At 39.7% G+C, this 21,587-nt stretch overlaps 28 non-coding genes across 28 annotated transcripts; all 28 read left to right on the forward strand.

Moving 5' to 3' along the window:
- Positions 1-1,297: 1,297 nt before the first annotated feature.
- Positions 1,298-1,373, forward strand: trnan-guu. Its single transcript has one exon. It is a non-coding gene; the product is annotated as a tRNA-Asn (tRNA).
- Positions 1,374-2,354: 981 nt separating this feature from the next.
- On the forward strand, positions 2,355-2,428 carry trnan-guu. The gene has a single exon. It is a non-coding gene; the product is annotated as a tRNA-Asn (tRNA).
- Positions 2,429-2,526: 98 nt separating this feature from the next.
- Positions 2,527-2,600, forward strand: trnan-guu. The gene has a single exon. It is a non-coding gene; the product is annotated as a tRNA-Asn (tRNA).
- A 962-nt stretch (positions 2,601-3,562) lies between these two features.
- On the forward strand, positions 3,563-3,638 carry trnan-guu. Its single transcript has one exon. It is a non-coding gene; the product is annotated as a tRNA-Asn (tRNA).
- A 793-nt stretch (positions 3,639-4,431) lies between these two features.
- Positions 4,432-4,505, forward strand: trnan-guu. The gene has a single exon. It is a non-coding gene; the product is annotated as a tRNA-Asn (tRNA).
- A 961-nt stretch (positions 4,506-5,466) lies between these two features.
- trnan-guu lies at positions 5,467-5,545 on the forward strand. The gene has a single exon. It is a non-coding gene; the product is annotated as a tRNA-Asn (tRNA).
- Positions 5,546-5,641: 96 nt separating this feature from the next.
- trnan-guu lies at positions 5,642-5,715 on the forward strand. The gene has a single exon. It is a non-coding gene; the product is annotated as a tRNA-Asn (tRNA).
- Positions 5,716-6,507: 792 nt separating this feature from the next.
- On the forward strand, positions 6,508-6,586 carry trnan-guu. The gene has a single exon. It is a non-coding gene; the product is annotated as a tRNA-Asn (tRNA).
- A 96-nt stretch (positions 6,587-6,682) lies between these two features.
- Positions 6,683-6,756, forward strand: trnan-guu. The gene has a single exon. It is a non-coding gene; the product is annotated as a tRNA-Asn (tRNA).
- A 782-nt stretch (positions 6,757-7,538) lies between these two features.
- trnan-guu lies at positions 7,539-7,617 on the forward strand. The gene has a single exon. It is a non-coding gene; the product is annotated as a tRNA-Asn (tRNA).
- A 971-nt stretch (positions 7,618-8,588) lies between these two features.
- Positions 8,589-8,662, forward strand: trnan-guu. The gene has a single exon. It is a non-coding gene; the product is annotated as a tRNA-Asn (tRNA).
- A 101-nt stretch (positions 8,663-8,763) lies between these two features.
- Positions 8,764-8,837, forward strand: trnan-guu. The gene has a single exon. It is a non-coding gene; the product is annotated as a tRNA-Asn (tRNA).
- Positions 8,838-10,978: 2,141 nt separating this feature from the next.
- trnan-guu lies at positions 10,979-11,053 on the forward strand. The gene has a single exon. It is a non-coding gene; the product is annotated as a tRNA-Asn (tRNA).
- Positions 11,054-11,154: 101 nt separating this feature from the next.
- trnan-guu lies at positions 11,155-11,228 on the forward strand. The gene has a single exon. It is a non-coding gene; the product is annotated as a tRNA-Asn (tRNA).
- Positions 11,229-12,015: 787 nt separating this feature from the next.
- trnan-guu lies at positions 12,016-12,089 on the forward strand. Its single transcript has one exon. It is a non-coding gene; the product is annotated as a tRNA-Asn (tRNA).
- Positions 12,090-12,190: 101 nt separating this feature from the next.
- Positions 12,191-12,264, forward strand: trnan-guu. The gene has a single exon. It is a non-coding gene; the product is annotated as a tRNA-Asn (tRNA).
- A 962-nt stretch (positions 12,265-13,226) lies between these two features.
- trnan-guu lies at positions 13,227-13,302 on the forward strand. Its single transcript has one exon. It is a non-coding gene; the product is annotated as a tRNA-Asn (tRNA).
- A 969-nt stretch (positions 13,303-14,271) lies between these two features.
- Positions 14,272-14,345, forward strand: trnan-guu. The gene has a single exon. It is a non-coding gene; the product is annotated as a tRNA-Asn (tRNA).
- A 788-nt stretch (positions 14,346-15,133) lies between these two features.
- Positions 15,134-15,207, forward strand: trnan-guu. The gene has a single exon. It is a non-coding gene; the product is annotated as a tRNA-Asn (tRNA).
- A 101-nt stretch (positions 15,208-15,308) lies between these two features.
- trnan-guu lies at positions 15,309-15,382 on the forward strand. Its single transcript has one exon. It is a non-coding gene; the product is annotated as a tRNA-Asn (tRNA).
- A 788-nt stretch (positions 15,383-16,170) lies between these two features.
- Positions 16,171-16,249, forward strand: trnan-guu. The gene has a single exon. It is a non-coding gene; the product is annotated as a tRNA-Asn (tRNA).
- Positions 16,250-16,345: 96 nt separating this feature from the next.
- Positions 16,346-16,419, forward strand: trnan-guu. The gene has a single exon. It is a non-coding gene; the product is annotated as a tRNA-Asn (tRNA).
- A 2,136-nt stretch (positions 16,420-18,555) lies between these two features.
- On the forward strand, positions 18,556-18,629 carry trnan-guu. The gene has a single exon. It is a non-coding gene; the product is annotated as a tRNA-Asn (tRNA).
- A 101-nt stretch (positions 18,630-18,730) lies between these two features.
- Positions 18,731-18,804, forward strand: trnan-guu. Its single transcript has one exon. It is a non-coding gene; the product is annotated as a tRNA-Asn (tRNA).
- Positions 18,805-19,597: 793 nt separating this feature from the next.
- On the forward strand, positions 19,598-19,671 carry trnan-guu. The gene has a single exon. It is a non-coding gene; the product is annotated as a tRNA-Asn (tRNA).
- Positions 19,672-19,772: 101 nt separating this feature from the next.
- On the forward strand, positions 19,773-19,846 carry trnan-guu. The gene has a single exon. It is a non-coding gene; the product is annotated as a tRNA-Asn (tRNA).
- Positions 19,847-20,633: 787 nt separating this feature from the next.
- On the forward strand, positions 20,634-20,707 carry trnan-guu. The gene has a single exon. It is a non-coding gene; the product is annotated as a tRNA-Asn (tRNA).
- Positions 20,708-20,808: 101 nt separating this feature from the next.
- On the forward strand, positions 20,809-20,882 carry trnan-guu. The gene has a single exon. It is a non-coding gene; the product is annotated as a tRNA-Asn (tRNA).
- Positions 20,883-21,587: the final 705 nt, after the last annotated feature.

The following is a 21,587-nucleotide window of genomic DNA, read 5'->3' on the forward strand; positions in this document are numbered from 1 at the left end:
TTAAATGATATTCATGATTGTGGATAAATGCACTTCGCCAGATACCTTTATGACATTTTACGATGAAGCACCATTGCGCTACATTTTGCCCATTGAAGACCATTCAAAAAGCTTACAAAAGTTAGAAAACTACATTACCTACTTCTTGAAAATGCTGCGTCACTTTCATTGCAAGTAGATACAACCATTGGAACAAAGTTTTGTTGTGTTTAAAACTCCATGGAATAAGATCGCAGATGCGTTAGGTTCACCTGGACAGCAAGTCTCTGTGGCGCAACTGGTTAGCGCATTAGACTGTTAATCAAAAGGTTGGTGGTTCGAGCTCACCCAGGGGTCAGATTTTTCTGTTTGCAGTGCTCCTCGTGTAGGACTGAACATGTCATGAACTTTCCTGTAACTTTGGCCTGCTTATGGTCAAAATGGACCGCAAGTCTCTGTGGGCGCAATTCGGTTAGCTGTTAGACTGTCAATCTAAAGGTTGTGGTTCAAGCCCCACCCAGGGGACGACATCTTCTATTGATATGGAAAGACCTTCCTGGACTTTCAGTAGCATGCTTTTGACCTTCTGTGATTCCCTCTATTTTCAGAACGTGATTGGTCGGTTGTTGAACATGAAAAGATGACAAGTTACTATACCTACTGGAAAAATGGGGGTCAATTGTCCTGTCATCTTCTGTTACTCAATATCTTGACAATTCTGTGGTCTCCAAGGAACATATCATTTATTCGTATTAATCCGCTAGTATGACAATGTCATTTATGTCAATCTGGCATGAAGATCCTCATCATTTACATTTATGTCTTTAATGACCACAACATTTATCAATATGAATACAGCTATAAGAACATCGTTAGTGTGGAGGAATTATTGGAGGTAAATGTTGAGATAGTGTGTGTGTGTGTGTATGTGTACCTATGCTGAAAGTGACTCACCATTACATCCTATTTCCATGGTCAGTCCCCAATATTTTGTATGGGCTTGGCGATTATATATTACATTCACGAAAGCACGATCGTTTAAGATATATATTAAATGATATTCATGATTGTGGATAAATGCACTTCTGCCAGATACCTTTTTATGACATTTTGCGATGAAGACCATTGACGCTACATTTTTGCCCATTGAAGACCATTCAAAAAGCTTACAAAAAGTTGAAAACTACATTACTACTTCCTTGAAAATGCTGCGTCACTTTCATTGCAAGTAGATACAACCATTGGAACAAAGTTTTTGTTGTGTTTAAAACTCCATGTAGAATAAGATCTCAAATGGTTAGGTTCACTGACACAGCAAGTCTCTGTGGCCGCAACTGGTTAGCGCGTTAGACTGTTAATCTAAAGGTTGGTGGTTCGAGCTCACCCAGGGGACGAGATTTTTCCGTTTGCAGTGCTCCTCGATGTGAAAGCGCTGGACTGAACATGTCATGAACTTTCCTGTAACTTTGGCCTGCTTGTTATGGTCAAGCATACCACAAGTCTCTGTGGGGCAATTGGTTAACGCGTTAGACTGTTAATCTAAAGCTTGGTGGTTCAAGCTCACCCAGGGATGACATCTTCTATTGATATGGAAAGACCTTCCTGGACTTTCAGTAAGCATGCTTTTTGACCTTCTGTGATTCCTATTTTCAGACGTGATTGGTGGGTTGTTGAACATGAAAAGATGACGAAGTTACTATACCTACTGGAAAAATGAGGGGTCAATTGTCTGTCATCTTCTGTTACTCAATATCTTGACAATTCTGTGGTCTCCAAGGAACATATCATTTATTCCGTATTAATCCGGCTAGTATGACAATGTCATTTATGTCAATCTGGCATGAAGATCCTCATCATTTACATTTATGTCTTTAATGACCACAACATTTATCAATATGAATACAGCTATGAAGAACATCGTTAGTGTGGAGGTTATTTGGAGGTAAATGTTGAGATAGTGTGTGTGTGTGTGTGTGTATGTGTACCTATACGCCATGAAAGTGACTCACCATTACATCCTATTTCCATGGTCAGTCCCCTAATATTTTGTATGGGCTTAGCGATTATATATTACATTCACGAACATGCATCGTTTAAGATATATATTAAATGATATTCATGATTGTGGATAAATGCACTTCTTGTGCCAGATACCTTTTTTATGACATTTTACGATGAAGACCATTGCGCTACATTTTTGCCCATTGAAGACCATTCAAAAGCTTACAAAAGTTAGAAAACTACATTACTACTTCCTTGAAAATGCTGCGTCACTTTCATTGCAAGTGAGATACAACCATTGGAACAAAGTTTTGTTGTGTTTAAAACTCCATGTAGAATAAGATCGCAGATGGTTAGGTTCACTGACACAGCAAGTCTCTGTGGCGCAACTGGTTAGCGCATTAGACTGTTAATCTAAAGGTTGGTGGTTCGAGCTCACCCAGGGGTCGAGATTTTTCCGTTTGCAGTGCTCCTCGATGTGGTCCGACTGAACATGTCATGAACTTTCCTGTGACTTTGGCCTGCTTATGGTCAAGCATAACACAAGCCTCTGTGGCGCAATTGGTTAGCGCGTTAGACTGTTAATCTAAAGGTTGGTTGTTCGAGCCCACCCAGGGATGACATCTTCTATTGATATGGAAAGATCTTTCTGGACTTTCAGTAAGCATGCTTTTGACCTTCTGTGATTCCTATTTTCAGACGTGATTGGTGGGTTGTTGAACATGAAAGATGACAAGTTACTATACCTACTGGAAAAAATGGGGTCAATTGTCTGTCATCTTCTGTTACCTCAATATCTTGACAATTCTGTGGTCTCCAAGGAACATATCATTTATTCGTATTAATCCGGCTAGTATGACAATGTCATTATGTCAATCTGGCATGAAGATCCTCATCATTTACATTTATGTATTTAATGACCACAACATTTATCAATATGAATACAGCTATAATAACATTGTTAGTGTGGAGGAATTATTTGGAGGTAAATGTTGATACAGTGTGTGTGTATGTGTACCTATACGCCATGAAAGTGACTCACCATTACATCATACTTCCTAATGGTCAGTCCCCTAATATTTGTATGGGCTTGGCGATTATATATTACATTCACTAAAACCAGTCGTTTAAGATATATATTAAATGATATTCATGATTGTGGATAAATGTACTTCTGCCAGATACCTTTTTATGACATTTTGCGATGAAGACCATTAGCGCTTACATTTTTACCCATTGAAGACCATTCAAAAAGCTTACAAAAGTTAGAAAACTACATTACTACTTCCTTGAAAATGCTGCGTCACTTTCATTGCAAGTAGATACAACCATTGGAACAAAGTTTTGTTGTGTTTAAAACTCCATGTAGAATAAGATCGCAGATGGTTAGGTTCACTGACACAGCAAGTCACTGTGGCGCAACTGGTTAGCGCATTAGACTGTTAATCTAAAGGTTGGTGGTTGAGCTCACCCAGGGTCGAGATTTTTCCGTTTGCAGTGCTCCTCGATGTGAAAGCGTCCGACTGAACATGTCATGAACTTTCCTGTGACTTTGGCCTGCTTATGGTCAAGCATAACACAAGTCTCTGTGGCGCAATTGGTTACGCGCTGTTAGACTGTTAATCTAAAGGTTGGTGGTTCGAGCCCACCCAGGGACGACATCTTCTATTGATATGGAAAGATCTTCCTGGACTTTCAGTAAGCATGCTTTTGACCTTCTGTGATTCCTATTTTCAGACGTGATTGGTGGGTTGTTGAACATGAAAGATGACAAGTTACTATACCTACTGGAAAAATGGGGGTCAATTGTCTGTCATCTTCTGTTACTCAATATCTTGACCATTCTGTGGTCTCCAAGGAACATATCATTTATTCGTATTAATCCGGCTAGTATGACAATGTCATTATGTCAATCTGGCATGAAGATCCTCATCATTTACATTTATGTCTTTAATGACCACAACATTTATCAATATGAATACAGCTATAAGAACATCGTTAGTGTGGAGGAATTATTTGGAGGTAAATGTTGAGATAGTGTGTGTGTGTGTGTGTATGTGTACCCTATACGCCATGAAAGTGACTCACCATTACATCCTATTTCCATGGTCAGTCCCCTAATATTTTGTATGGGCTTGGCGATTATATATTACATTCACGAAAACGCAGTCGTTTAAGATATATATTAAATGATATTCATGATTGTGGATAAATGCACTTCTGCCAGATACCTTTTTATGACATTTTGCGATGAAGACCATTGCGCACATTTTTGCCCATTGAAGACCATTCAAAAAAGCTTACAAAAGTTAGAAAACTACATTACTACTTCCTTGAAAATGCTGCGTCACTTTCATTGCAAGTAGATACAACCATTGGAACAAAGTTTTGTTGTGTTTAAAACTCCATGTAGAATAAGATCGCAGATGGTTAGGTTCACTGACACAGCAAGTCTCTGTGGCGCAACTGGTTAGCGCATTAGACTGTTAATCTAAAGGTTGGTGGTTCGAGCTCACCCAGGGTCGAGATTTTTCCGTTTGCAGTGCTCCTCGATGTGAAGCGTCCGACTGAAACATGTCATGAACTTTCCTGTGACTTTGGCCTGCTTATGGTCAAGCATAACACAAGCCTCTGTGGCGCAATTGGTTAGCTGCGTTAGACTGTTAATCTAAAGGTTGGTTGTTCGAGCCCACCCAGGATGACATCTTCTATTGATATGGAAAGATCTTTCTGGACTTTCAGTAAGCATGCTTTTGACCTTCTGTGATTCCTATTTTCAGACATGATTGGTGGGTTGTTGAACATGAAAGATGACAAGTTACTATACCTACTGGAAAAATGGGGGTCAATTGTCTGTCATCTTCTGTTACTCAATATCTTGACAATTCTGTGGTCTCCAAGGAACATATCATTTATTCGTATTAATCCGGCTAGTATGACAATGTCATTTATGTCAATCTGGCATGAAGATCCTCATCATTTACATTTATGTATTTAATGACCACAACATTTATCAATATGAATACAGCTATAATAACATTGTTAGTGTGGAGGACTTATTTGGAGGTAAATGTTGATACAGTGTGTGTGTATGTGTACCTATACGCCATGAAAGTGACTCACCATTACATCATACTTCCATGGTCAGTCCCCTAATATTTTGTATGGGCTTGGCGATTATATATTACATTCACGAAAACGCAGTCGTTTAAGATATATATTAAATGATATTCATGATTGTGGATAAATGTACTTCTGCCAGATACCTTTTTATGACATTTTGCGATGAAGACCATTGCGCTACATTTTTGCCCATTGAAGACCATTCAAAAAGCTTACAAAAGTTAGAAAACTACATTACTACTTCCTTGAAAATGCTGCGTCACTTTCATTGCAAGTAGATACAACCATTGGAACAAAGTTTTGTTGTGTTTAAAACTCCATGTAGAATAAGATCGCAGATGGTTAGGTTCACTGACACAGCAAGTCACTGTGGCGCAACTGGTTAGCGCATTAGACTGTTAATCTAAAGGTTGGTGGTTCGAGCTCACCCAGGGTCGAGATTTTTCCGTTTGCAGTGCTCCTCGATGTGAAGCGTCCGACTGAACATGTCATGAACTTTCCTGTGACTTTGGCCTGCTTATGGTCAAGCATAACACAAGTCTCTGTGGCGCAATTGGTTAGCGCGTTAGACTGTTAATCTAAAGGTTGGTGGTTCGAGCCCACCCAGGGACGACATCTTCTATTGATATGGAAAGATCTTCCTGGACTTTCAGTAAGCATGCTTTTGACCTTCTGTGATTCCTATTTTCAGACGTGATTGGTGGGTTGTTGAACATGAAAGATGACAAGTTACTATACCTACTGGAAAAATGGGGGTCAATTGTCTGTCATCTTCTGTTACTCAATATCTTGACCATTCTGTGGTCTCCAAGGAACATATCATTTATTCGTATTAATCCGGCTAGTATGACAATGTCATTTATGTCAATCTGGCATGAAGATCCTCATCATTTACATTTATGCATTTAATGACCACAACATTTATCAATATGAATACAGCTATAAGAACATCGTTAGTGTGGAGGAATTATTTGGGAGGTAAATGTTGAGATAGTGTGTGTGTGTGTGTGTATGTGTACCTATACGCCATGAAAGTGACTCACCATTACATCCTATTTCCATGGTCAGTCCCCTAATATTTTGTATGGGCTTGGCGATTATATATTACATTCACGAAAACGCAGTCGTTTAAGATATATATTAAATGATATTCATGATTGTGGATAAATGCACTTCTGCCAGATACCTTTTATGACATTTTGCGATGAAGACCATTGCGCTACATTTTTGCCCATTGAAGACCATTCAAAAGCTTACAAAAGTTAGAAAACTACATTACTACTTCCTTGAAAATGCTGCGTCACTTTCATTGCAAGTAGATACAACCATTGGAACAAAGTTTTGTTGTGTTTAAAACTCCATGTAGAATAAGATCGCAGATGGTTAGGTTCACTGACACAGCAAGTCACTGTGGCGCAACTGGTTAGCGCATTAGACTGTTAATCTAAAGGTTGGTGGTTCGAGCTCACCCAGGGTCGAGATTTTTCCGTTTGCAGTGCTCCTCGATGTGAAGCGTCCGACTGAACATGTCATGAACTTTCCTGTGACTTTGGCCTGCTTATGGTCAAGCATAACACAAGCCTCTGTGGCGCAATTGGTTAGCGCGTTAGACTGTTAATCTAAAGGTTGGTTGTTCGAGCCCACCCAGGGATGACATCTTCTATTGATATGGAAAGATCTTTCTGGACTTTCAGTAAGCATGCTTTTGACCTTCTGTGATTCCTATTTTCAGACGTGATTGGTGGGTTGTTGAACATGAAAGATGACAAGTTACTATACCTACTGGAAAAATGGGGGTCAATTGTCTGTCATCTTCTGTTACTCAATATCTTGACAATTCTGTGGTCTCCAAGGAACATATCATTTATTCGTATTAATCCGGCTAGTATGACAATGTCATTTATGTCAATCTGGCATGAAGATCCTCATCATTTACATTTATGTATTTAATGACCACAACATTTATCAATATGAATACAGCTATAATAACATTGTTAGTGTGGAGGACTTATTTGGAGGTAAATGTTGATACAGTGTGTGTGTATGTGTACCTATACGCCATGAAAGTGACTCACCATTACATCATACTTCCATGGTCAGTCCCCTAATATTTTGTATGGGCTTGGCGATTATATATTACATTCACGAAAGCAGTCGTTTAAGATATATATTAAATGATATTCATGATTGTGGATAAATGTACTTCTGCCAGATACCTTTTATGACATTTTGCGATGAAGACCATTGCGCTACATTTTTGCCCATTGAAGACCATTCAAAAAGCTTACAAAAGTTAGAAAACTACATTACTACTTCCTTGAAAATGCTGCGTCACTTTCATTGCAAGTAGATACAACCATTGGAACAAAGTTTTGTTGTGTTTAAAACTCCATGTAGAATAAGATCGCAGATGGTTAGGTTCACTGACACAGCAAGTCACTGTGGCGCAACTGGTTAGCGCATTAGACTGTTAATCTAAAGGTTGGTGGTTCGAGCTCACCCAGGGTCGAGATTTTTCCGTTTGCAGTGCTCCTCGATGTGAAGCGTCCGACTGAACATGTCATGAACTTTCCTGTGACTTTGGCCTGCTTATGGTCAAGCATAACACAAGTCTCTGTGGCGCCATTGGTTATGTCATTAGACTGTTAATCTAAAGGTTGGTTTTTCGAGCCCACCCAGGGACGATATCTTCCCATTTCCAGTGATGTGGAAAGACCTTCCTGAACTGGCAGTAAGCTTCTTTTTGACTTCCTGTGTTTCCTATTTTCAGACGTGATTGGTGGGTTGTTGAACATGAAAGATGACAAGTTACTATACCTACTGGAAAAATGGAGGTCAATTGTCTGTTTTCTTCTGTTACTCAATATCTTGACCATTCTGTGGTCTCCAAGGATCATATCATTTATTCGTATTAATCCGGCTAGTATGACAATGTCATTTATGTCAATCTGGCATGAAGATCCTCATCATTTACATTTATGCATTTAATGACCACAACATTTATCAATATGAATACAGCTATAAGAACATCGTTAGTGTGGAGGAATTATTTGGAGGTAAATGTTGAGATAGTGTGTGTGTGTGTGTGTATGTGTACCTATACGCCATGAAAGTGACTCACCATTACATCCTATTTCCATGGTCAGTCCCCTAATATTTTGTATGGGCTTGGCGATTATATATTACATTCACGAAAACGCAGTCGTTTAAGATATATATTAAATGATATTCATGATTGTGGATAAATGCACTTCTGCCAGATACCTTTTTATGACATTTTGCGATGAAGACCATTGCGCTACATTTTTGCCCATTGAAGACCATTCAAAAAGCTTACAAAAGTTAGAAAACTACATTACTACTTCCTTGAAAATGCTGCGTCACTTTCATTGCAAGTAGATACAACCATTGGAACAAAAGTTTTGTTGTGTTTAAAACTCCATGTAGAATAAGATCGCAGATGGTTAGGTTCACTGACACAGCAAGTCTCTGTGGCGCAACTGGTTAGCGCATTAGACTGTTAATCTAAAGGTTGGTGGTTCGAGCTCACCCAGGGTCGAGATTTTTCCGTTTGCAGTGCTCCTCGATGTGAAGCGTCCGACTGAACATGTCATGAACTTTCCTGTGACTTTGGCCTGCTTATGGTCAAGCATAACACAAGCCTCTGTGGCGCAATTGGTTAGCGCGTTAGACTGTTAATCTAAAGGTTGGTTGTTCGAGCCCACCCAGGGATGACATCTTCTATTGATATGGAAAGATCTTTCTGGACTTTCAGTAAGCATGCTTTTGACCTTCTGTGATTCCTATTTTCAGACGTGATTGGTGGGTTGTTGAACATGAAAGATGACAAGTTACTATACCTACTGGAAAAATGGGGGTCAATTGTCTGTCATCTTCTGTTACTCAATATCTTGACCATTCTGTGGTCTCCAAGGAACATATCATTTATTCGTATTAATCCGGCTAGTATGACAATGTCATTTATGTCAATCTGGAATGAAGATCCTCATCATTTACATTTATGTATTTAATGACCACAACATTTATCAATATGAATACAGCTATAAGAACATCGTTAGTGTGGAGGAATTATTTGGAGGTAAATGTTGAGATAGTGTGTGTGTGTGTGTGTGTATGTGTACCTATACGCCATGAAAGTGACCAGTGGCGGCTCCTGAAAAAAATTCTCAGGGGGGCAATTTTTTCTGATGATTTAGGTGACCTACACACATTTAAAAAAAGATATGTCCAGCAACAACATGAAGACAGGGGCAGCATATAAGTCAATACCAGAAGCATTTATTGACTGATCTCAAAAGTGTTGGCTTACCAGGGTTGGTGGAGCCCTCAGTTTCATCTTTGCCTCGCAAGCTAACTCAAACACTCCGCAAAACTTCACACACTGGATTAGCCGGCTGAGGATGTGGCGGTTCTTGCTAATGTCGTAGTAAATATATTTGTTATAGTGAATATGGAATATGATATGTTGAGTAAAATGTTGTGCTAAGATCTATTTAGGTCAGGAGCTGGTTATAAGTTCTGTTCCTATCCAATAACAATGGACAAAAGGGTCCTATCTTGTCAGCCTTGTCAGTTTCAGTTCTCCAGTAAACTTGTGATTATCAACACTAACCTCATCGTTGTGGCGGCGGACAGCTAGCCTGTATCCCTCATCCAGTTGAGTGGGAATGTTCACTCTCCCCAAAGCAGACAATCTCAAACAGCTATCCATGTGGGTCTTTGACAGCTCATGTTTCTTAATCTTTCCTGAAAGATGGTGCATGTCTGTTACACACCAGTCGCTGTCCAAGCGGTGCTGTCTGCCGTGCCGCCTTCAGGGTGAAAGAGTAAGCAGGGGGTAGCAGAAGACTGCATTAGCTACATCGCAGCCTGCTAGCCAGGTTTTTCGTTCGTACCAATTTTTTGGAAAATCCTCGGGTGTAGGACTTCCCCCCTTTAGTAGAAACCTGTTGAATTATTAAATTTGGTCTGGGAGGTCCTAATTGTTTCGTTGCCAATTTATCTTCATTTGTTCGCCGACAAAAAGGAACTTCTTTCAAAGACACAATCGAGTTGCACTGAAGCCTAGCCATTTTGACAGTAATAGTGAATTGATTGACGCTGCTACCCGCTCTTTTCTTAGTTACGTTCATGGTTATGTTACGTATGACGAAAGCGCGTAAGTGCAAGCCCTCAGAAACCCATAGAGATTGTATTGAAAGCTCTGATATTTGAAAAAAATTGATTTTACATGGGAGTCTATGACAGACTTCTGGGCGATTTTCAACCTGACTGAAATCGCCCCAAAAGGGGGGGGGGGCCATTTGAAGCACGACTTTAGCCTGATTGGACATTTAGTGGCACTGTGGCAGATCAGACGTCTAGATTACAACACTGATAACTACTGTTGCCGTGATATAATTGATTAGAAAAAAAATCCCTTCCTTTTCCCGTTTGGCAGTGCGTCGCCCATATCGCCCTATTGAACACACCGCCCCTGAAAGTGACTCACCATTACATCCTATTTCCATGGTCAGTCCCCTAATATTTTGTATGGGCTTGGCGATTATATATTACATTCACGAAAACGCAGTCGTTTAAGTATATATTAAATGATATTCATGATTGTGGAAAAATGCACTTCTGCCAGATACCTTTTTATGACATTTTGCGATGAAGACCATTGCGCTACATTTTTGCCCATTGAAGACCATTCAAAAAAGCTTACAAAAGTTAGAAAACTACATTACTACTTCCTTGAAAATGCTGCGTCACTTTCATTGCAAGTAGATACAACCATTGGAACAAAGTTTTGTTGTGTTTAAAACTCCATGTAGAATAAGATCGCAAATGGTTAGGTTCACTGACACAGCAAGTCTCTGTGGCGCAACTGGTTAGCACATTAGACTGTTAATCTAAAGGTTGGTGGTTCGAGCTCACCCAGGGGACGAGATTTTTCCGTTTGCAGTGCTCCTCGATGTGAAGCGTCGGACTGAACATGTCATGAACTTTCCTGTAACTTTGGCCTGCTTATGGTCAAGCATACCACAAGTCTCTGTGGCGCAATTGGTTAGCGTGTTAGACTGTTAATCTAAAGGTTGGTGGTTCGAGCCCACCCAGGGACGACATCTTCTATTGATATGGAAAGACCTTCCTGGACTTTCAGTAAGCATGCTTTTGACCTTCTGTGATTCCTATTTTCAGACGTGATTGGTGGGTTGTTGAACATGAAAGATGACAAGTTACTATACCTACTGGAAAAATGGGGGTCAATTGTCTGTCATCTTCTGTTACTCAATATCTTGACAATTCTGTGGTCTCCAAGGAACATATCATTTATTCGTATTAATCCGGCTAGTATGACAATGTCATTTATGTCAATCTGGCATGAAGATCCTCATCATTTACATTTATGTCTTTAATGACCACAACATTTATCAATATGAATACAGCTATAAGAACATCGTTAGTGTGGAGGACTTATTTGGAGGTAAATGTTGATACAGTGTGTGTGTGTATGTGTACCTATACGCCATGAAAGTGACTCACCATTACATCATACTTCCATGGTCAGTCCCCTAATATTTTGTATGGGCTTGGCGATTATATATTACATTCACGAAAACACAGTCGTTTAAGATATATATTAAATGATATTCATGATTGTGGATAAATGCACTTCTGCCAGATACCTTTTTATGACATTTTGCGATGAAGACCATTGCTCTACATTTTTGCCCATTGAAGACCATTCAAAAAGCTTACAAAAGTTAGAAAACTACATTACTACTTCCTTGAAAATGCTGCGTCACTTTCATTGCAAGTAGATACAACCATTGGAACAAAGTTTTGTTGTGTTTAAAACTCCATGTAGAATAAGATCGCAAATGGTTAGGTTCACTGACACAGCAAGTCTCTGTGGCGCAACTGGTTAGCGCATTAGACTGTTAATCTAAAGGTTGGTGGTTCGAGCTCACCCAGGGACGAGATTTTTCCGTTTGCAGTGCTCCTCGATGTGAAGCGTCCGACTGAACATGTCATGAACTTTCCTGTAACTTTGGACTGCTTATGGTCAAGCATACCACAAGTCTCTGTGGCGCAATTGGTTAGCGCGTTAGACTGTTAATCTAAAGGTTGGTGGTTCGAGCCCACCCAGGGATGACATCTTCTATTGATATGGAAAGACCTTCCTGGACTTTCAGTAAGCATGCTTTTGACCTTCTGTGATTCCTATTTTCAGACGTGATTGGTGGGTTGTTGAACATGAAAGATGACAAGTTACTATACCTACTGGAAAAATGGGGGTCAATTGTCTGTCATCTTCTGTTACTCAATATCTTGACCATTCTGTGGTCTCCAAGGAACATATCATTTATTCGTATTAATCCGGCTAGTATGACAATGTCATTTATATCAATCTGGCATGAAGATCCTCATCATTTACATTTATGTCTTTAATGACCACAACATTTATCAATATGAATACAGCTATAATAACATTGTTAGTGTGGAGGACTTATTTGGAGGTAAATGTTGATACAGTGTGTGTGTGTATGTGTACCTATACGCCATGAAAGTGACTCACCATTACATCATACTTCCATGGTCAGTCCCCTAATATTTTGTATGGGCTTGGCGATTATATATTACATTCACGAAAACGCAGTCGTTTAAGATATATATTAAATGATATTCATGATTGTGGATAAATGTACTTCTGCCAGATACCTTTTTATGACATTTTGCGATGAAGACCATTGCGCTACATTTTTGCCCATTGAAGACCATTCAAAAAGCTTACAAAAGTTAGAAAACTACATTACTACTTCCTTGAAAATGCTGCGTCACTTTCATTGCAAGTAGATACAACCATTGGAACAAAGTGTTGTTGTGTTGAAAACTCCATGTAGAATAAGATCGCAGATGGTTAGGTTCAATGACACAGCAAGTCTCTGTGGCGCAACTGGTTAGTGCATTAGACTGTTAAACTAAAGGTTGGTGATTCGAGCCCACCCAGGGATGAGATTTTTCAGTTTGCAGTGCTCCTCGATGTGAAGCGTCCGACTGAACATGTCATGGACTTTCCTGTGACTTTGGCCTGCTTATGGTCAAGCATAACACAAGTCTCTGTGGCGCAATTGGTTAGCTGCGTTAGACTGTTAATCAAAAGGTTGGTGGTTCGGAGCCCACCCAGGGACGACATCTTCTATTGATATGGAAAGATCTTTCTGGACTTTCAGTAAGCATGCTTTTGACCTTCTGTGATACCTATTTTCAGACGTGATTGGTGGGTTGTTGAACATGAAAGATGACAAGTTACTATACCTACTGGAAAAATGGGGGTCAATTGTCTGTCATCTTCTGTTACTCAATATCTTGACCATTCTGTGGTCTCCAAGGAACATATCATTTATTCGTATTAATCCGGCTAGTATGACAATGTCATTTATGTCAATCTGGCATGAAGATCCTCATCATTTACATTTATGTATTTAATGACCACAACATTTATCAATATGAATACAGCTATAAGAACATCGTTAGTGTGGAGGAATTATTTGGAGGTAAATGTTGAGATAGTGTGTGTGTGTGTGTGTATGTGTACCTATACGCCATGAAAGTGACTCACCATTACATCCTATTTCCATGGTCAGTCCCCTAATATTTTGTATGGGCTTGGCGATTATATATTACATTCACGAAAACGCAGTCGTTTAAGATATATATTAAATGATATTCATGATTGTGGATAAATGCACTTCTGCCAGATACCTTTTTATGACATTTTGCGATGAAGACCATTGCGCTACATTTTTGCCCATTGAAGACCATTCAAAAAGCTTACAAAAGTTAGAAAACTACATTACTACTTCCTTGAAAATGCTGCGTCACTTTCATTGCAAGTAGATACAACCATTGGAACAAAGTTTTGTTGTGTTTAAAACTCCATGTAGAATAAGATCGCAGATGGTTAGGTTTACTGACAGAGCAAGTCTCTGTGGCGCAACTGGTTAGCACATTAGACTGTTAATCTAAAGGTTGGTGGTTCGAGCTCACCCAGGGGTCGAGATTTTTCCGTTTGCAGTGCTCCTCGATGTGAAGCGTCCGACTGAACATGTCATGGACTTTCCTGTGACTTTGGCCTGCTTATGGTCAAGCATAACACAAGTCTCTGTGGCGCAATTGGTTAGCGTGTTAGACTGTTAATCTAAAGGTTGGTGGTTCGAGCCCACCCAGGGACGACATCTTCTATTGATATGGAAAGACCTTCCTGGACTTTCAGTAAGCATGCTTTTGACCTTCTGTGATTCCTATTTTCAGACGTGATTGGTGGGTTGTTGAACATGAAAGATGACAAGTTACTATACCTACTGGAAAAATGGGGGTCAATTGTCTGTCATCTTCTGTTACTCAATATCTTGACAATTCTGTGGTCTCCAAGGAACATATCATTTATTCGTATTAATCCGGCTAGTATGACAATGTCATTTATGTCAATCTGGCATGAAGATCCTCATCATTTACATTTATGTCTTTAATGACCACAACATTTATCAATATGAATACAGCTATAAGAACATCGTTAGTGTGGAGGAATTATTTGGAGGTAAATGTTGAGACATGTGTGTGTGTGTATGTGTACCTATACGCCATGAAAGTGACTCACCATTACATCCTATTTCCATGGTCAGTCCCCTAATATTTTGTATGGGCTTGGCGATTATATATTACATTCACGAAAACACAGTCGTTTAAGATATATATTAAATGATATTCATGATTGTGGATAAATGCACTTCTGCCAGATACCTTTTTATGACATTTTGCGATGAAGACCATTGCTCTACATTTTTGCCCATTGAAGACCATTCAAAAAGCTTACAAAAGTTAGAAAACTACATTACTACTTCCTTGAAAATGCTGCGTCACTTTCATTGCAAGTAGATACAACCATTGGAACAAAGTTTTGTTGTGTTTAAAACTCCATGTAGAATAAGATCGCAAATGGTTAGGTTCACTGACACAGCAAGTCTCTGTGGCGCAACTGGTTAGCGCATTAGACTGTTAATCTAAAGGTTGGTGGTTCGAGCTCACCCAGGGACGAGATTTTTCCGTTTGCAGTGCTCCTCGATGTGAAGCGTCCGACTGAACATGTCATGAACTTTCCTGTAACTTTGGACTGCTTATGGTCAAGCATACCACAAGTCTCTGTGGCGCAATTGGTTAGCGCGTTAGACTGTTAATCTAAAGGTTGGTGGTTCGAGCCCACCCAGGGATGACATCTTCTATTGATATGGAAAGACCTTCCTGGACTTTCAGTAAGCATGCTTTTGACCTTCTGTGATTCCTATTTTCAGACGTGATTGGTGGGTTGTTGAACATGAAAGATGACAAGTTACTATACCTACTGGAAAAATGGGGGTCAATTGTCTGTCATCTTCTGTTACTCAATATCTTGACCATTCTGTGGTCTCCAAGGAACATATCATTTATTCGTATTAATCCGGCTAGTATGACAATGTCATTTATGTCAATCTGGCATGAAGATCCTCATCATTTACATTTATGTCTTTAATGACCACAACATTTATCAATATGAATACAGCTATAATAACATTGTTAGTGTGGAGGACTTATTTGGAGGTAAATGTTGATACAGTGTGTGTGTGTATGTGTACCTATACGCCATGAAAGTGACTCACCATTACATCATACTTCCATGGTCAGTCCCCTAATATTTTGTATGGGCTTGGCGATTATATATTACATTCACGAAAAACGCAGTCGTTTAAGATATATATTAAATGATATTCATGATTGTGGATAAATGCACTTCTGCCAGATACCTTTTTATGACATTTTGCGATGAAGACCATTGCGCTACATTTTTGCCCATTGAAGACCATTCAAAAAGCTTACAAAAGTTAGAAAACTACATTACTACTTCCTTGAAAATTCTGCGTCACTTTCATTGCAAGTAGATACAACCATTGGAACAAAGTTTTGTTGTGTTTAAAACTCCATGTAGAATAAGATCGCAGATGGTTAGGTTCACTGACACAGCAAGTCACTGTGGCGCAACTGGTTAGCGCATTAGACTGTTAATCTAAAGGTTGGTGGTTCGAGCTCACCCAGGGTCGAGATTTTTCCGTTTGCAGTGCTCCTCGATGTGAAGCGTCCGACTGAACATGTCATGAACTTTCCTGTGACTTTGGCCTGCTTATGGTCAAGCATAACACAAGTCTCTGTGGCGCAATTGGTTAGCGCGTTAGACTGTTAATCTAAAGGTTGGTGGTTCGAGCCCACCCAGGGACGACATCTTCTATTGATATGGAAAGATCTTCCTGGACTTTCAGTAAGCATGCTTTTGACCTTCTGTGATTCCTATTTTCAGACGTGATTGGTGGGTTGTTGAACATGAAAGATGACAAGTTACTATACCTACTGGAAAAATGGGGGTCAATTGTCTGTCATCTTCTGTTACTCAATATCTTGACCATTCTGTGGTCTCCAAGGAACATATCATTTATTCGTATTAATCCGGCTAGTATGACAATGTCATTTATGTCAATCTGGCATGAAGATCCTCATCATTTACATTTATGTATTTAATGACCACAACATTTATCAATATGAATACAGCTATAAGAACATCGTTAGTGTGGAGGAATTATTTGGAGGTAAATGTTGAGATAGTGTGTGTGTGTGTGTGTATGTGTACCTATACGCCATGAAAGTGACCAGTGGCGGCTCCTGAAAAAATTCTCAGGGGGGGCAATTTTTCTGATGATTTAGGTGACCTACACACATTTTAAAAAAGATATGTCCAGCAACAACATGAAGACAGGGGCAGCATATAAGTCAATACCAGAAGCATTTATTGACTGATCTCAAAAGTGTTGGCTTACCAGGGTTGGTGGAACCCTCAGTTTCATCTTTGCCTCGCAAAGCTAACTCAAACACTCCGCAAAACTTCACACACTGGATTAGCCGGCTGAGGATGTGGCGGTTCTTGCTAATGTCGTAGTAAATATATTTGTTATAGTGAATATGGAATATGATATGTTGAGTAAAATGTTGTGCTAAGATCTATTTAGGTCAGGAGCTGGTTATAAGTTCTGTTCCTATCCAATAACAATGGACAAAAGGGTCCTATCTTGTCAGCCTTGTCAGTTTCAGTTCTCCAGTAAACTTGTGATTATCAACACTAACCTCATCGTTGTGGCGGCGGACAGCTAGCCTGTATCCCTCATCCAGTTGAGTGGGAATGTTCACTCTCCCCAAAGCAGACAATCTCAAACAGCTATCCATGTGGGTCTTTGACAGCTCATGTTTCTTAATCTTTCCTGAAAGATGGTGCATGTCCGTTACACACCAGTCGCTGTCCAAGCGGTGCTGTCTGCCGTGCCGCCTTCAGGGTGAAAGAGTAAGCAGGGGGTAGCAGAAGACTGCATTAGCTACATCGCAGCCTGCTAGCCAGGTTTTTCGTTCGTACCAATTTTTGGAAAATCCTCGGGTGTAGGACTTCCCCCCTTTAGTAGAAACCTGTTGAATTATTAAATTTGGTCTGGGAGGTCCTAATTGTTTCGTTGCCAATTTATCTTCATTTGTTCGCCGACAAAAAGGAACTTCTTTCAAAGACACAATCGAGTTGCACTGAAGCCTAGCCATTTTGACAGTAATAGTGAATTGATTGACGCTGCTACCCGCTCTTTTCTTAGTTACGTTCATGGTTATGTTACGTATGACGAAAGCGCGTAAGTGCAAGCCCTCAGAAACCCATAGAGATTGTATTGAAAGCTCTGATATTTGAAAAAAATAGATTTTACATGGGAGTCTATGACAGACTTCTGGGCGATTTTCAACCTGACTGAAATCGCCCCCAAAAAGGGGGGGCCATTTGAAGCACGACTTTAGCCTGATTGGACATTTAGTGGCACTGTGGCAGATCAGACGTCTAGATTACAACACTGATAACTACTGTTGCCGTGATATAATTGATTAGAAAAAAAATCCCTTCCTTTTCCCGTTTGGCAGTGCGTCGCCCATATCGCCCTATTGAACACACCGCCCCTGAAAGTGACTCACCATTACATCCTATTTCCATGGTCAGTCCCCTAATATTTTGTATGGGCTTGGCGATTATATATTACATTCACGAAAACGCAGTCGTTTAAGATATATATTAAATGATATTCATGATTGTGGATAAATGCACTTCTGCCAGATACCTTTTTATGACATTTTGCGATGAAGACCATTGCGCTACATTTTTGCCCATTGAAGACCATTCAAAAAGCTTACAAAAGTTAGAAAACTACATTACTACTTCCTTGAAAATGCTGCGTCACTTTCATTGCAAGTAGATACAACCATTGGAACAAAGTTTTGTTGTGTTTAAAACTCCATGTAGAATAAGATCGCAGATGGTTAGGTTCAATGACACAGCAAGTCTCTGTGGCGCAACTGGTTAGCGCATTAGACTGTTAATCTAAAGGTTGGTGGTTCGAGCTCACCCAGGGTCGAGATTTTTCTGTTTGCAGTGCTCCTCGATGTGAAGCGTCCGACTGAACATGTCATGAACTTTCCTGTGACTTTGGCCTGCTTATGGTCAAGCATAACACAAGTCTCTGTGGCGCAATTGGTTAGCGCGTTAGACTGTTAATCTAAAGGTTGGTGGTTTGAGCCCACCCAGGGACGACATCTTCTATTGATATGGAAAGATCTTTCTGGACTTTCAGTAAGCATGCTTTTGACCTTCTGTGATACCTATTTTCAGACGTGATTGGTGGGTTGTTGAACATGAAAGATGACAAGTTACTATACCTACTGGAAAAATGGGGGTCAATTGTCTGTCATCTTCTGTTACTCAATATCTTGACAATTCTGTGGTCTCCAAGGAACATATCATTTATTCGTATTAATCCGGCTAGTATGACAATGTCATTTATGTCAATCTGGCATGAAGATCCTCATCATTTACATTTATGTATTTAATGACCACAACATTTATCAATATGAATACAGCTATAAGAACATCGTTAGTGTGGAGGAATTATTTGTAGGTAAATGTTGAGATAGTGTGTGTGTGTGTGTGTATGTGTACCTATACGCCATGAAAGTGACTCACCATTACATCCTATTTCCATGGTCAGTCCCCTAATATTTTGTATGGGCTTGGCGATTACATATTACATTCACGAAAACACAGTCGTTTAAGATATATATTAAATGATATTCATGATTGTGGATAAATGCACTTCTGCCAGATACCTTTTTATGACATTTTGCGATGAAGACCATTGCTCTACATTTTTGCCCATTGAAGACCATTCAAAAAGCTTACAAAAGTTAGAAAACTACATTACTACTTCCTTGAAAATGCTGCGTCACTTTCATTGCAAGTAGATACAACCATTGGAACAAAGTTTTGTTGTGTTTAAAACTCCATGTAGAATAAGATCGCAAATGGTTAGGTTCACTGACACAGCAAGTCTCTGTGGCGCAACTGGTTAGCGCATTAGACTGTTAATCTAAAGGTTGGTGGTTCGAGCTCACCCAGGGACGAGATTTTTCCGTTTGCAGTGCTCCTCGATGTGAATCGTCCGACTGAACATGTCATGAACTTTCCTGTAACTTTGGACTGCTTATGGTCAAGCATACCACAAGTCTCTGTGGCGCAATTGGTTAGCGCGTTAGACTGTTAATCTAAGGGTTGGTGGTTCGAGCCCACCCAGGGATGACATCTTCTATTGATATGGAAAGACCTTCCTGGACTTTCAGTAAGCATGCTTTTGACCTTCTGTGATTCCTATTTTCAGACGTGATTGGTGGGTTGTTGAACATGAAAGATGACAAGTTACTATACCTACTGGAAAAATGGGGGTCAATTGTCTGTCATCTTCTGTTACTCAATATCTTGACCATTCTGTGGTCTCCAAGGAACATATCATTTATTCGTATTAATCCGGCTAGTATGACAATGTCATTTATGTCAATCTGGCATGAAGATCCTCATCATTTACATTTATGTCTTTAATGACCACAACATTTATCATTATGAATACAGCTATAATAACATTGTTAGTGTGGAGGACTTATTTGGAGGTAAATGTTGATACAGTGTGTGTGTGTATGTGTACCTATACGCCATGAAAGTGACTCACCATTACATCATACTTCCATGGTCAGTCCCCTAATATTTTGTATGGGCTTGGCGATTATATACTACATTCACGAAAACGCAGTCGTTTAAGATATATATTAAATGATATTCATGATTGTGGATAAATGTACTTCTGCCAGATACCTTTTTATGACATTTTGCGATGAAGACCATTGCGCTACATTTTTGCCCATTGAAGACCATTCAAAAAGCTTACAAAAGTTAGAAAACTACATTACTACTTCCTTGAAAATGCTGCGTCACTTTCATTGCAAGTAGATACAACCATTGGAACAAAGTTTTGTTGTGTTTAAAACTCCATGTAGAATAAGATCGCAAATGGTTAGGTTCACTGACACAGCAAGTCTCTGTGGCGCAACTGGTTAGCGCATTAGACTGTTAATCTAAAGGTTGGTGGTTCGAGCTCACCCAGGGACGAGATTTTTCCGTTTGCAGTGCTCCTCGATGTGAATCGTCCGACTGAACATGTCATGAACTTTCCTGTAACTTTGGACTGCTTATGGTCAAGCATACCACAAGTCTCTGTGGCGCAATTGGTTAGCGCGTTAGACTGTTAATCTAAAGGTTGGTGGTTCAAGCCCACCCAGGGACGACATCTTCTATTGATATGGAAAGATCTTCCTGGACTTTCAGTAAGCATGCTTTTGACCTTCTGTGATTCCTATTTTCAGACGTGATTGGTGGGTTGTTGAACATGAAAGATGACAAGTTACTATACCTACTGGAAAAATGGGGGTCAATTGTCTGTCATCTTCTGTTACTCAATATCTTGACCATTCTGTGGTCTCCAAGGAACATATCATTTATTCGTATTAATCCGGCTAGTATGACAATGTCATTTATGTCAATCTGGCATGAAGATCCTCATCATTTACATTTATGTATTTAATGACCACAACATTTATCAATATGAATACAGCTATAAGAACACCGTTACTGTGGAGGAATTATTTGGAGGTAAATGTTGAGATAGTGTGTGTGTGTGTGTGTGTATGTGTACCTATACGCCATGAAAGTGACCAGTGGCGGCTCCTGAAAAAATTCTCAGGGGGGGCAATTTTTCTGATGATTTAGGTGACCTACACACATTTTAAAAAAGATATGTCCAGCAACAACATGAAGACAGGGGCAGCATATAAGTCAATACCAGAAGCATTTATTGACTGATCTCAAAAGTGTTGGCTTACCAGGGTTGGTGGAGCCCTCAGTTTCATCTTTGCCTCGCAAAGCTAACTCAAACACTCCGCAAAACTTCACACACTGGATTAGCCGGCTGAGGATGTGGCGGTTCTTGCTA

The sequence above is a fragment of the Coregonus clupeaformis genome, chromosome 16 (assembly GCF_020615455.1).
Source record: "Coregonus clupeaformis isolate EN_2021a chromosome 16, ASM2061545v1, whole genome shotgun sequence".
Classification (NCBI taxonomy): Eukaryota; Metazoa; Chordata; class Actinopteri; order Salmoniformes; family Salmonidae; genus Coregonus; species Coregonus clupeaformis.